We start from the raw sequence: 12,141 nt of genomic DNA on the forward strand, positions 1-12,141 counted from the left end.
TCCAAACCTGCACCATCATAGCCCCTACAATGATCTTTCCTTCCCCTGGTTTGTAAGCATGAGCTCCATCCTTTGTCACCAATGCCTCTCCAGTGTCTACTGAGAAAACACCAATTATATATTTGTTAAACCCTTTCCCCAAGGCAAATTGTAATTAGAAGGTAAAAGTATCGATTCCCTGACCAATGTGGCTATGGAAGTGATTAAATGCAAACTTCACTTCACAATTAAAGTAACTGTCAGAGAGGAAACAAGATGCTTGTAAAGAGGCAAAGGTGAGTCAGCCCTCTGAAAGGGAAGGGCCACTCACGGGATTCTACCGGCCTCTATGTCAATTGTCTGCTTTGCTGATGAAGGTCTTGAAAGACATTTTAAGAGTTGACTTTCAAGGTTCTGAAAACAAATCAGAGGCTTTTCCTTGGGCTTAGCATAAAACACTCACAGATAAGGCATTCCCTGCATCACTGGATTGTAAGCTCCAAATAGAAAACAAGAATCTGAAGTTTCCGTTGTGGCTCAGCAGGTAACGAGCTGGACTAGGATCGGTGAGGATATGGGTTCAATCCCTGGCCTCGCTCAGTGGATTAAGGATCCGGCATTGTCGTGAGCTGTGGTGTAGGCTGGCAACTGTAGCTGTGATTTGACCGCTAGCCTGAGAACATCCATATGCTGCAGGTGCAGGCCTAAAAAGAAAAAAAAAAAAAAAGAAAGATAGAAAGAAGAAAACGGAAAATCTAGGCAGGTTATAGAACAAAGAGTGTCCACAATACTGTGGGTTTAAGAAAGAAAGGAGATAAATGATCAGGAAAATCACCTCTTTCAAGGTCTGAGAAGTAGAAGGTATGGTCAAAACAGAGCCACCTTTGGGGAATACTGAAATTGAGCCGCAGGGAAGGGAAATGGGGGAAAAAAAATCGCAAAATCAGCACAACAGCTTTCCAAGGAATAATCAAACAAGGTACCTGAATAGTAGAAAAACGGTTCAATAAAGCTGACTGTGCAGCCAGATTCTAGGGCAGCTACCAACCTTAATTGTTTCTGTATTGGTTTGAGCCAAGCTTGAAGTAGGACAGGGTGGAGCGGCTGTGAGCCCACTTGTTTTTGATGAGATTTGAAATCATCCTGCTGCCTCAATGCCCCGGGACCATCCCACATTTAGGCCTGAAAACAGGAGCTGTACAGAAGGCCACAAGGGAGATGGGGAGACCCAATCTCAAGAAATTCAAAAGGAAGAAATCCCTATTACTTGGCTGAGGAAATCTGTTGAACTAATTTTTAAGGAGACTGTATGTAAGGGAGAAGTACTAATTACAGGTTTTTTTAATGCAAAACACAAGCATGCCTAAGATGTTCTCATTCAAGAGAATAAAATAAATCCCTTTTACTTTGCTTTACTTCACCTGGTTTGCATTTTTTATTGCTCACAACCTGAAACTGCCAAGGATTTTTAACAAGAAAAACAGTAACTAGTCTGGAAACACAAATGAAAGAAAACAGTAGACTAGAGCTGTATGTGCTTTGTCACTGAATCTTTTAAAAAGATTAAAGTCTCCTCTGCCAAAAGAATGATATAGGTCAATAATTGTGAATTCTGAAAAATACACTAACATTCTATACAGCAAGTCTCTAATACAATTCTTTTATTTTTAGAAGCAAGGGTTGTACACATAATATCTCCATTTCATATACAATGCCCTTTTGAATGTTGAATATTTTGTTGTTAATATGAAAATGGGCCCTTCGAACATTACTGTTTTTCTCATATTCATTTCTGGCAAATACATGTGTGTTTGCTTTGTAAAAAATTAAGCAATGGGATGGTGTACTAGTTTCTGATCACTGCTGTAACCACAAATTTAGCAGCTTAATACAATACAACCTTATTATCTCACAGCTCTAAGGATCCAAGTCTGCAGTAAGTGTCACTAGGCCAACATCAAGGTTAGCACTGAATTTCCTTCCTTGAGGCACTAGGGGAGAATCTGTTTTTGTGACTCATCCAGGTTTTAGGGGTCACCCGCATTCCTTGGCTCATGTCCTTCTTCCACCTTCAAAGCAAGACTGAGTCCAGTTCAGGTTTCCTCAAAATGTTAGCTGTCTGGTCTGACTCTTTTGCATCCTTCTTCCCCATTAAGAATCCCTGTGATTATATTAGGCTCATGGGGAAAAATCTAAAACAATCTCTCTCTCTCTTTTTTCTTTTTTTCTTCTTTTTGTCTTTTTAGGGGCACACGCGGGGCATATGGAAGTTCCCAGACTAAGGGTCAAATCGGAGCTGCAACTGCCAGCCACAGCCACAGCCACAGAAACACCAGATCCTTAACCCACCGAGCAAGGCCAGGGCTCAAACTTGCATCCTCATGGATACTAGTCAGGTTTGTTACTGCTGAGCCCCAGTGGGAACTCCAACTATCTCCTCATTTTTAAGGTCAACTGATTAATATCCTCACTTCCATCTGCAACCCTAATCCCCCTTTGTCATATAACACGACAGATCAGGTTCCAGGCATTAGGAAGTGGACACCTCTGGGGGCCATTATTCTGCCACCTACAGAAAGAGGGGACTGTCTCAGGGAGACACTCATCTCAGGGTCCTTGAGACTTTGTAGATCTAATAAATGTTTTGGTGGTGATCTAGGGGTCGAATCGGAGCTGTAGCTGTCGGCCTACACCATAGCTGCAGCAACACAGGATCCAAGCTGCATCTTCGACCTACACCACAGCTCATGGCAATGCCAGATCCTTAACCCACCGAGTGAGGCCAGGGATCGAACCCACAACCTCATGCTTCCTAGTTGGATTCATTTCCACTGCGCCATGATGGGAACTCCTCGGTAGCGATCTTAATAACATTCACTGAAGCCACCGCAGAACCAGGGACATTGAAGGTGAGCCTGCCTACTTGGCTGCATGGGCATTGACAAACTTTGACTTTTTCAGACTGGAAAGAGCTGCTTCGTCTAGAACTTTCCACCACCTGGATGCCTGCATGGACTGGACAGGACATCTGGCAGGAAGAGAGGGCTAGGAAAGAGGCAGGACTTCACACAACGGTCCTCATGCAGAGGGTACGGGGGCTATGGGTGCACCATGCAACCTCCTTTCACACACAGGCTCTCATTTCCCCTTCACTCCCACCCTCCGGGTTTCTCAGCACCTCCATTTCACTGCAGACATATTCAACTGGTCAACCTGCCCAAGATCATGCCCTCAGAGAAATAAAGTCAGGGCGCAGTTCATCTCTACTGACCCAAACCCCAGGCGCTCCTCACCAGCTGTTCTCTCCCTGGAGCAGAAAGGACAGCAGGCCTAGGGTGGCTGATGAGGCACCAAAGTCAGACGTTCACATCACGGAGTCAGCTGGGGAGACAGTGGCAAACCGCAAACTCTTTGGGACTAAAGAAGGGTTAGGTTGAAAAGAGCAATTTTAAATTGCCTTTTAAACACTCTTCACAAACATGCTACCCATCTGGAAATTTCATTTCACTATTTTCACACATAGTGTCCGGCCCAGAGCCGGGGCTTGAAAAATATCTGTTGCACAGTCACATACTTTTACAATATCTGTCAGGTGGAGTGGTGAACCGATCAGGACATGACAATGGTAAAGAATGAGATTTTGATGTCATCTAGCCTTTACAAAGTACCATGAGGAATTTGATCCGGGGGTTGTAAACTCCTAAAACAAACCCTTCAGTAGAGAAACACTAGGCTACTATGTGCTGGTTCATAAATCATCTTTACTAGATCATATCCAGAATGTAAAGATATAAAATGAGAGAATAGACTAGAAAATGTCAGAATGCAGCACACATTTTAATAGATTGTTTCATAAAGCCATTATTTGAGATGGGTCTGTGTGCTAAGTTGTGAAGTAAAACAGATCATGGCCTATCAGTCAAAAAAACTGGAAAACTTTGGTTATAGTAAAAACATTCTCATCACAAAATTCTGGAATAGGCCAGCCTTTCATAGGATGATAATGAATAATAACTCAATCCCAAATGACTATTAATTTTTAGTGACCCAGGTTCCTATTACCTTTTCTCATGGCCACATGCACACACCTGGAGTCCCAGACAGCCGCAGCAAGACAAGATAACGAATGATGCTTAATCACTTCCTTATTCTCTCTTCCATGGCTCTCTCATTCCCTTAACAGAACATGTGTCCAGGACTCTCCTTTCTCATTGACCAAAATAGGAGAGACCTCGGTATCATGATGCTCTGAAAGGGAAGAAGTCTATAAAAATGGTCCCATGGCTGCAGAAGTCTTCCTTTTATGCAGTCATCCACCCCACTGTGACAGCTATAACTAGCTTTCAGGGAAGCCGCTTCCAATGCCCAGGGTTCAAAGCCCAATCATGACACTCCATCAGGGAAGGTGACATGCCAACAACTCAGTCCCTCTACTCTTGTTTATAGGCTCAGTGCAGCACAGTTTCTATACTCACATAAGTCACTCTCTAGAAGGCCTCTCCCACAGCTCTCCCTGCTACTAGGGAAAAGCCAGGAAGTCCACCATAGGCTATAATCTCTGGAAGAAATATCTGAGCTCATCACTTGGAACCTCCTGCATGTGTAACAGAGCCATAGTGTATACTACCTGTACAGACTAAATTGCGTCCCCACAAAATTGATATATAAAAGCAGTAATGTCCAGGAGTTCCCGTCGTGGCTCAGCAGAAATGAATCTGACTAGCATCCATGAGGACACAGATGTGATCCCTGGCCTCGCTTGGTGGGTTAAGGATCCGATGTTGCCATGAGCTGTGATGTAGTTCGCAGACAAAGCTTGGATGTGAGGTTGCAGTGGCTGTGGCGTAGGCCAGTGGCTACAGCTCCAATTCAACCCCTAGCCTGGGAACCTCCATATGTGGCAGGTGCAGCCCTAAAAACAGCCAAAAAAAAAAAGCACCAATGTCCGATGTGACTTTGGAGATAGGGCTTTTAAGGAGGCACTGACAGCTAAATGAGGTCTTAAGGCGAGATCCCTAACTCAATAGGACAGGTGTCCATATAAGGAGACAACAGAGATCTCTCTCCTCCCACACATACAGAGAGACCATGTGAGGGCACAATGAGAAGGTAGTTTCATCTTCACCAGGGGAGACAGGTCTCACCAACTCAAATTTCTGGCACCTTGATCTTGGACTTCCAGCCCCCAGACGATGAGAAGATCAGTTCATGTTTTTTAGCCACCCAGTCTGTGGTACTTTATTACAGCAACACAAGCAGACCAATACCATCTATACCAAATAAGATTTGAATACGCTATGTTTTCCTACCATCAGAATTCACGGAGTTCCTCTTGTGGCTCAGTAGGTTAAGGACCCGACATTGCTTCCATGAGGATTTGGGTTTGATCCCTGGCCTCGCACAGTAGGTTAAGGATACGGCGTTGCCACAAGCTGCAGCATAGGTCACAGATGCCATTCCGATCTGGTGTTGCTATGGCTGTGGCATAGCCCACAGCTCTAATTCAACCCCTAGCCTGAGACCTTCCATATGCTGCAGGTGCAGCTGTTAAAAAAAAAAGGAAAGAAAGAATTCAGTGACTTTAAGTAGCTATCTTGAAGCAGGAATATACACAGTATTTTTATAAATACTTAATAGACTGAAGGCCAAGCAAAAGCAAATGATATATCATCTATGACTAAAAAAAAATATTTACCATAGAACCATAAAGAATAATATACAGGTGATAAGAGCAAAATTCAGGAGAGTGGTTGCTTCTAGGATGAGGGGATAACACCTTGGGACCAAGGGAGAGTCATACATTGGTAAGTAACATGCTATTAAGTAGATGGTGACCCCATGAGTGTTACTTTTATTCAAATATCTTGTGATTTACTTTTGTTATTTTTCATATGTATTAAATATTTTATAATTGAATTTATAAAAGTAATATGTTGGAATGATATAACACCTATCCATTAAGAGTAATCATTCTGGGGAAGTGGAATATGGGGTATTTCTACCTTCCAAATTTTACCTCCCTGAATCTTTTTTTTTTTTTTTGGTCTTTTTAGGGCGACACTCACAGCCTATGGAGGTTCCCAGGCTAGGGGTCAAATCAGAGCTGTAGCTGCAGGCCTACACCACATCTCACAGCAATGCCGAATCCTAACCCACTGAGCAAGGACAGGGATCAAACCTACATCCTCATGGATACTAGTCAGAGTCATTTCTGCTGAGCCACAACTGGAACTCCCCTCCCTGAATATTTTTAATAGTCCTAAAATATTTACATTTGGAATAAAAAAGTCGATGAAATTAAAAGAAGTGAAAAGAAACTACTGAACACCTGTAATTACTTTCATAGTTTCTTTAATCTTCCCTCCTCCCACCCCTTTCATTTTCCTGGGTAATAAGGTGGAATGAACAATTGATCATCTCTAAGAAAAATGTATTGGTTGTTCTAAAGCAACTGTGATCCCCAGACCATTTGGCTCAGAGGTGACTTATTATATACATTACATATAAATCTACTTGAAAAGTAAGCCTCAGCTAGAATTAACCCATACTCTTTTGAAATGAAAATAATAGCTATGGGGTTGTAATAATAATTCAATTACTCTATATCCTGGTTATTAGGAAAATGCCGGGAAACAGACATCCAAGGAAGGAAGTCTCTTTTTTTCTTTCCCTTTCAAGGTAATTCAATTAAATTACAGACATGTCCCTTTCACAGCTGTGAACTACCAGTAGAATTTTAAGTATGGTTCATTTATATTAATGTCTTTGATTTGCAATTTCTTGAATACTTCTTTCTTTATGATGCCAGTTTTAGTTCTTATTAAAAAACTCTGTAAGACTAGTAAGTTACAAACCTAGAGAGGAGTGATTTTGTGTGTGGCTTCTACATTTTAGCTGAAGAGGAAATCATTTGAAAGCAGTCATTTTTCTATACTTAATGAATCTAATTTCTTTTCTCTTTGGCTCTGCCAACTGAGTAGCTGAGTAGAAGGTGATGGAATCTGGATGTTCGATACAAAACATTTTTTTTCCTTTGGAAAACAGAACAACTTTGTAAAATTTGCCTCAACCTAAAGGTGTTTCATGCTCAATAAAGCCTATTTGATAAGAACTATTCAATCACTTATCAGTTGAGTTGCCATTATGTGTGTGTGTGTGTGTGTGTGTGTGTGTGTGTGTGTGTGTGTGCATCTATCTCTATCTATCTCTTGCTAGACAAGGAGTTGGTTGAGGGTGAGATAAATGGATCATGCTCCCTGAAGAATGCCCATACACAATTTTGCCCAATTATGGTAAATTTCACAAAAGACATATGTGGGTAGCTCCTTTAGTCCTCAGATGAGACTGATGGAGAGAGGAAGAACAGCATAATAAAACAAAAAATAATCATAAAAATGAGCAATAAGTATACAAGAAACATGTTAGTAGTTAGTCATTCATCCTATTGTGTATCATACACCCATTATGAATCATATGCTGAGAGTGTGAGAATAAATCAAACAATGTATCTTAAACAATCCTCAACAAACTATTTTAAAAAAGAAAGAAAATTAATCAAACAAACCCCAGCCTGGAGAGGGGCTCATACTCAAGGTGAAGTAATTCTAAGAAGGAAGGGACTGAGGACAAGAGGAGACACTTCCCAGTGAGCTTTGAGGGTGAGAAGGAGGACAGGCAGATGGGAATGGCCTCCACAAGATGAGACCCTCACCAACAAAGGCCTGAAAGGGTGAAAGCTCAGACTACATCGGGGCAAAGCATATAGTTAGATTTGAGAAAGGCTAAAGGGAATATATTGTGGCGGGTTTTGCTGAATCATAGGAACAAGTTGAGGCATTCACGTTTATTTCGGTAAGCAAAGAAAAGCCCTTAAATGTTTTGAACAGAAAATTGACATATTCTGGGTGGAACTTCAGAAAGAAGATTTTTAGCAACCATGGAATTGTCTTCCAAGACTATTACAATCCAAGTAAGAAGCAATCAAGGTCTTCAAGACATGTTCATGATTAAAAACAAAATAGGAATAGGTGGTACCTTCATTACCTCGAGATAATGGACATGTACTAAAAACTCACATCAAACAGTGCTTTAAGATCAAGAATAGGAGTTCCCATTGTGGTTTGGCAGTAATGAACCCAACTAGTATCCATGAGGACATGGGGTCAATCCCTAGCCTCACTCAGTGGATTTAGGATCTGGCATTGCCATGAGCTTCGGTGTACTCTGCAGACACGGCTCAGATTCAGCATTGCCTTGCCTATGGTGTAGGCTGGCAGCTGTAGCTCTGATTCGATCTCTAACCTGGGAACTTCCATATGCATTGACTGTTTCCTTTAAAAAAAAGAAAAGAAAAGAAAAAGAAAGGAAAAAAGATCAAGAACAAGACAAAGATTCCTGCTATTATTGTTTTTAGTCTAACCTGTCCTAGAGGCCCTATCCAATGCAGTAAGATAAGAAAAAAGAAATTAAAGTACATGTTTTGAAAAGAAACAAAACTGACATTATTTGAAGATGATAAAAAATTGTCTTCATAATACATCTTTTTAAATCCACTGACAATTTTTTAGAAGAAAGTTTAATTATAAGGTTGAACGTCAATGGACTTATAAATCCAAGAACAGATACAAATCTACTTTTAAGACACAGAAGAGTGCAATGAATACATGTTCTTATAAGAAAGAAAAGCATCATAATTCTTTTCTCTGTGGACAGATCCATGTTGATTAAGAGTACACTGAAATATCCAGAAGTCTAGTTTACAAGGTTTCCTAGCAAGTACACCATACCCTGAAAGCATCTGCATTGTGTTCTATGGACTGCCCTAAACAGCCTTTCATACTAAAATCACAGCAATAACAGAGAAGCTGATTCTGATCATAATTTTATTTCATACATAATTTTATATCAATGCAAGGGCAAGAAAGAGGGAAAAAAATCCTCCACTTTGAAAGTAGCCCCAGATTATAGCTACTATGTACAGTAGCCCCAAATTTAAGTTTCAGCCAGTGAGTTGGTAATGGGAAACACCAAGTTAAACAAAATTAAGTGGGTTTATTTACTGCAGGATTGCTGATAGGCAAGGTGGGGATTTCCAAGAGGCAGAGAATGTGGTAACACTTCCAGTATTTAACTGATATCAAACTCTTTTATCAGGGAAAAATTTCAAAGAACTAGTGCTCTAGAGAAACTCTAATTTACAAAGTGCTATGTACCCAAACATTCTCGATTCCTGGTATGAGCCAAAATGTAAATCAACATAGCAAACAGTTTAAATCAAGGACTCTGAGGCCAGTATGCCTGGGTTTGAATCTCAGATCCACCACTTAACTCTTGCGCAATCTTTGGCAAGCTACTTAACCTCTCTGTGTCCCAGATTTCTCATCTGTGGAATGGGAGATGGGTTATAACCATAGTAGCTACTTCACAGGGTGGTAATGAGGATCAAAATAAATTAATGAATATATGTAAAGCATTTACATAAGCGTTTGTTAAGTCAAGGAGATTTCATGATATGCTGTCACTACTCTGTTAGAATTCAATATTTTAACCAAAAAGAAAACAAAAAGACAACTTACAGAATGGGAGAAAATAGTTTCAAATGATGCAACTGACAAGGGCTTAATCTCTAGAATATATAAACAACTTATACAACCCAACAGCAAAAAAAACCAATCAATCAATGGAAAAATGGGCAAAAGACCTGAATAGACATTTCTCCAAAGAAGATATACAGATGGCCAACAAACACATGAAAAAATGCTCAACATTGCTGATTATAAAAGAAATGCAAATCAAAACTACCATGAGATAGCACCTCACACCAGTCAGAATGGCCATCATTAATAAATCCACAAATAACAAGTGCTGGAGGGGCTGTGGAGAAAAGGGAACCCTCCTGCACTGCTGGTGGGAATGTAACTGGTACAGCCACTATGGAGAACAGTTTGGAGATACCTTAGAAATCTATACATAGAACTTCCATATGACCCCGCAATCCCACTCTTGGGCCTCTATCCGGACAAAACTCTACTTAAAAGAGACACGTGCACCCGCATGTTCATTGCAGCACTATTCACAATAGCCAGGACATGGAAACAATCCAAATGTCCATCGACAGATGATTGGATTCGCAAGAGGTGGTATATATACACAATGGAATACTACTCAGCCATAAAAAAGAATGACATCATGCCATTTGCAGCAACATGGATGGAACTAGAGACTCTCATCCTGAGTGAAATGAGCCAGAAAGACAAAGACAAATACCATATGATATCACTTATAACTGGAATCTAATATCCAGCACAAATGAACATCTCAGAAAAGAAAATCATGGACTTGGGGAAGAGATTTGTGGCTGCCTGATGGAAGGGGGAGGGAGTGGGAGGGATCGGGAGCTTGGGCTTATCAGACACAACTTAGAATAGATTTACAAGGAGATCCTGCTGAATAGCATTGAGAACTATGTCTAGATACTCATGTTGCAACAGAAGAAAGGGTGGGGGAAAAAATGTAATTGTAATGTATACATGTAAGAATAACCTGACCCCCTTGCTGTACAGTGGGAAAATAAAAATTATTAAAAAAAAAGAATTCAATATTTTGCAAGCAAACAGGGAAGAATATAACCTCACTGGCTTAAGAAGAAAATGACTGGTCATCAAATAGGTCCATAAAGGTCTCTGAGAAGAGTGGTAACACATATGTTGTCTATAACTCTTCTAATTGAGACACTATACCAACTAATATTTATATGGAATGCTAAAACCATGTTTGGGTGGGGTGGAGCAAATAGAAAATAAAAAAGGGGGCTATCTTTAACTTTAAAACAGCTGAGGAATTTTCTTTAAATATGGTCTTCCCAAGCATCCAAATTGAAAGGCACCTTCTCTGACCCCCCACACTCATTTTCCAGAGTAAGTTCCATCTTCTGGAAGAAAATTCAGTGCTCAAGAAATTTGGCCATAATTGAGCCACTTGAGAGGGCTGTTTTCTGTCATTTCTTCCCTCAAAATAAGCAAGATCAACAGACATGAAACTACTGTTGCACAATGAGGAGCCTCTGACATATGCAATACCCTGAATTAGACCATTCTTACCAACAATGCAAAATTCTTCCAGGAAATGTCTATATCCTCAGAAAAACATGTTAAATACGGCTTAAGTTATGTATACTTGACTGTGTTTCAACTCCCTGAAATTTGGTGATCCATGCATGAAAAAAATGTTCACCCCCTAACTTCAGTGGTACTTCCTGGGAACCTGAAAAGATTGTTTGAGGCCAAGGAATACATGCATTGAAGAAGAAGTGTTTCATGGGCTAGAGTAGAGTGACAAGTCACCCAAATCAAATTGCAATTCCTATAGCCCCCTTTCAAGACCCTCCACACCCAACTCCTTCCAGTTTATTCTAATCTGACCACCTTACTTCTCCTCTGAACTCAGGCCTCTTTAAAGTAGTTCATATGATTTCCCCCCATCCCTTGAACACATAGTGATTATCTTGAATACTTTTCTCCCTTGTAAATATTCTTACCTCATCTCTCCTTTTCTCTTTATTTCCTTCTGTGTTGTTTGAGCTTTATACCATGAGTATGTCTGATTTTATCAGTTTTTTAAAACCTAAGATTTACTCCGTGTATAGGTAAAATTCTCACAAGTGAATTAATTTCTTAAATAAATAGTATTCAACACAATAATAAAGACACCCCAAAAGAGTAACTAAACCAAAGCAACCGAGAGCAATACTTTGTATTCAAAGCAAATATAATACTCAATGGAGAAAAGCTGAAAGCCTTTCCACTAAAATCTGGAACAAGATAAGGATGTCCACTCTCACCGCTGTTATTCAACATAGTACTGGAAGTCCTAGCCACAGCAATCAGACAAACAAAAGAAATAAAAGGCATCCAAATAGGAAGAGAAGAGGTATGCAGATGACATACTATATATAGAAAACCCTAAGGACTCAACCCAAAAACTACTTGAACTGATCAACAAATTCAGCAAAGTAGCAGGATATAAGATTAATATTCAGAAATCAGTCGCATTTCTGTATACTAACAATGAACTATTAGAAAAGGAATACAGGAGTTCCCGTCGTGGCACAGTGGTTAACGAATCCGACTAGGAACCATGAGGTGTCGGTTCGGTCCCTGCCCT

The 12,141-nt window shown here is 40.3% G+C and overlaps 1 protein-coding gene across 1 annotated transcript in view; it reads right to left on the reverse strand.

Annotated features, from left to right (window-relative positions):
- KIF5C (kinesin family member 5C) overlaps positions 1 to 12,141 on the reverse strand; it is a 169,334-nt gene that overhangs the window by 136,321 nt on the left and 20,872 nt on the right. The window lies entirely within an intron of this gene.

The sequence above is a fragment of the Sus scrofa genome, chromosome 15 (genome assembly GCF_054392235.1).
Source record: "Sus scrofa isolate SSC_HxYL_T2T_F1_AM1 chromosome 15, Sscrofa_HxYL_maternal_Yorkshire_Landrace_v2.0, whole genome shotgun sequence".
NCBI lineage: Eukaryota > Metazoa > Chordata > Mammalia > Artiodactyla > Suidae > Sus > Sus scrofa.